The sequence below is a fragment of the Eriocheir sinensis genome, unplaced genomic scaffold (genome assembly GCF_024679095.1).
Source record: "Eriocheir sinensis breed Jianghai 21 unplaced genomic scaffold, ASM2467909v1 Scaffold820, whole genome shotgun sequence".
Lineage (NCBI taxonomy): Eukaryota > Metazoa > Arthropoda > Malacostraca > Decapoda > Varunidae > Eriocheir > Eriocheir sinensis.
In genome coordinates, this window is record NW_026112187.1 from 157,501 (window position 1) to 160,000 (window position 2,500).

The window sequence follows — 2,500 nt, forward strand, 5'->3', positions numbered from 1 at the left end:
AAACCCCTTATGCAAGAGTTAACCAGCATCTTCACTCTTTCATCCCTGTACTGTCCAAACCCCTTATGCAAGAGTTAACCAGCATCTTCATTCATCCCTATACTGTCCAAACTTATGCAAGAGTTAACCAGCATCTTTTCATCCCTCACGCTGGTAGACTCTGAACTCTGTATTTCCTCCTGCCCACGACTTGAGTTTTTTTTTCAAGAGGAGGGTATCAGACACTCTCTCTCCTGAATTTGACTCGCTTTTCTTTTAATTTTTTTTAATTGAGTTTAGCGCTTTTTAGCTTTTTATTGTTTTCTTTTTTGTGTGCCCTTGACCTGCCTCCTTTGTTGTGAAAAAAAAAAAAAAAAATAAAGCTAAATGTTATTCAATTTCTGTCGACTCCTCCCCTGATATAAGCCACTTTGACAAGCTGTGTTGCATTTTCCGATATGTCCTCGATAGTCAGCCTGGTGGACGGATCGTGCAGGTCACTGAGATGCAGGGTCACGGTGCGGACATTGATAATTTCCAAGAGCACATGAAAGAACTTGAATCTGATGCGTGGCTTACTCAAAAGGATGAAAATAAGGGGAACTTTTATTGCATTGAGAGAGAGAGAGAGAGAGAGAGAGAGAGAGAGAGAGAGAGAGAGAGAGAGAGAGAGAGAGAGAGAGAGAGAGAGAGAGAGACACACACACACACACACACACACACACACACACACACAGAGAGAGAGAGAGAGAGAGAGAGAGAGAGAGAGAGAGAGAGAGAGAGAGAGAGAGAGAGAGAGAGAGAGAGAGAGAGAGAGAGAGAGAGAGAGAGAGAGAGAGAGAGAGAGAGAGATGAGCTCGGATACTTTTCTGAACGTTAACATTCGTCTACGCATTTACTTGTCAGAAGTCTTTTTTTCTGCACTGAAGCGTTTTAACCTGGTAGCTGCGAGGGTCATGTATCTCAGGTTAGGTTAGGTTAGGTTAGGTTAGGTTAGGTTAGGTTAGGTTAGGTTAGGTTAGGTTAGGTTAAAGGTCCCTCCAAGCAAAATTATGAGAAAGAATCATCACTCACACAAACCATTTCATAATATATATCAAAGCATTTGTGATCAGTTTATGTATCATCTATTTTGGGAGGTTTATATCATGGCAGAAATTTGGCCCGTCGCTGCTACATGGTAAAGCCACAAATTTGGCCCGTCGCTGCTACATGGTAAAGCCACAAATTTGGCCCGTCACTGCCACACGGTAAAGCCACAAATTTGGCCCGTCACTGCTACACGGTAAAGCCACAAATTTGGCCCATCGCTGCTACACGGTGAAGCCACAAATTTGGCCCGTCGCTGCTACACGGTAAAGCCACAAATTTGGCCCGTCGCTGGTACACGGTAAAGCCACAAATTTGGCCCGTCGCTGGTACACGGTAAAGCCACAAATTTGGCCTGTCGCTGCTACACGGTAAAGCCACAAATTTGGCCCGTCGCTGCTACATGGTAAAGCCACAAATTTGGCCTGTCGTTGCTACACGGTAAAGCCACAAATTTGGCCTGTCGTTGCTACATGGTAAAGCCACAATTTGGCCTGTCGTTGGTACACGGTAAAGCCACAAATTTGGCCTGTCGTTGGTACACGTTAAAGCCACTAATTTGGCCCGTCGTTGCTACACGGTAAAGCCACAAATTTGGCCTGTCGCTGCTACACGGTAAAGCCACAAATTTGGCCTGTCGCTACACGGTAAAGCCAATAAATTTGGCCCGTCGCAGCTACACGGTAAAGCCACAAATTTGGCCCGTCGCTGCTACACGGTAAAGCCACAAATTTGCCCTGTCGCTGCTACATGGTAAAGCCACAAATTTGGCCTGTCGCAGCTACACGGTCAAGCCACAAATTTGGCCCTGTCGCTGCTACACGGTAAAGCCACAAATTTGGCCCGTCGCTGCTACACGGTAAAGCCACAAATTTGGCCTGTCGTTGCTACACGGTATAGCCACAAATTTGGCCTGTCGCTGCTACACTGTAAAGCCACAAATTTGGCCCGTCGCTGCTACACGGTAAAGCCACAAATTTGGCCCGTCGCTGCTACACGGTAAAGCCACAAATTTGGCCCGTCGCTGCTACACGGTAAAGCCACAAATTTGGCCCGTCGCTGCTACACGGTAAAGCCACAAATTTGGCCCGTCGCTGCTACACGGTAAAGCCACAAATTTGGCCCGTCGCTGCTACACGGTAAAGCCACAAATTTGGCCCGTCGCTGCTACACGGTAAAGCCACAAATTTGACCCGACGCTGCTACACGGGTTAAGAATTACCTGCGATCCACTCTGAAAGACGAAAAGCTCAACTATTTGGCAGTAATGCAGAGAAAACCGTCTGAGCTCCGGAACTTAAATTTGGACAATGTTCTGGATAAGCTGGTTGCAAGATTAACGAGAAAAACATTCAAATAGGTCTACATACATTTGGTTGTAGGCCCATATGTGTTGTAGTAGTAGTAGTAGTAGTAGTAGTAGTAGTAGTAG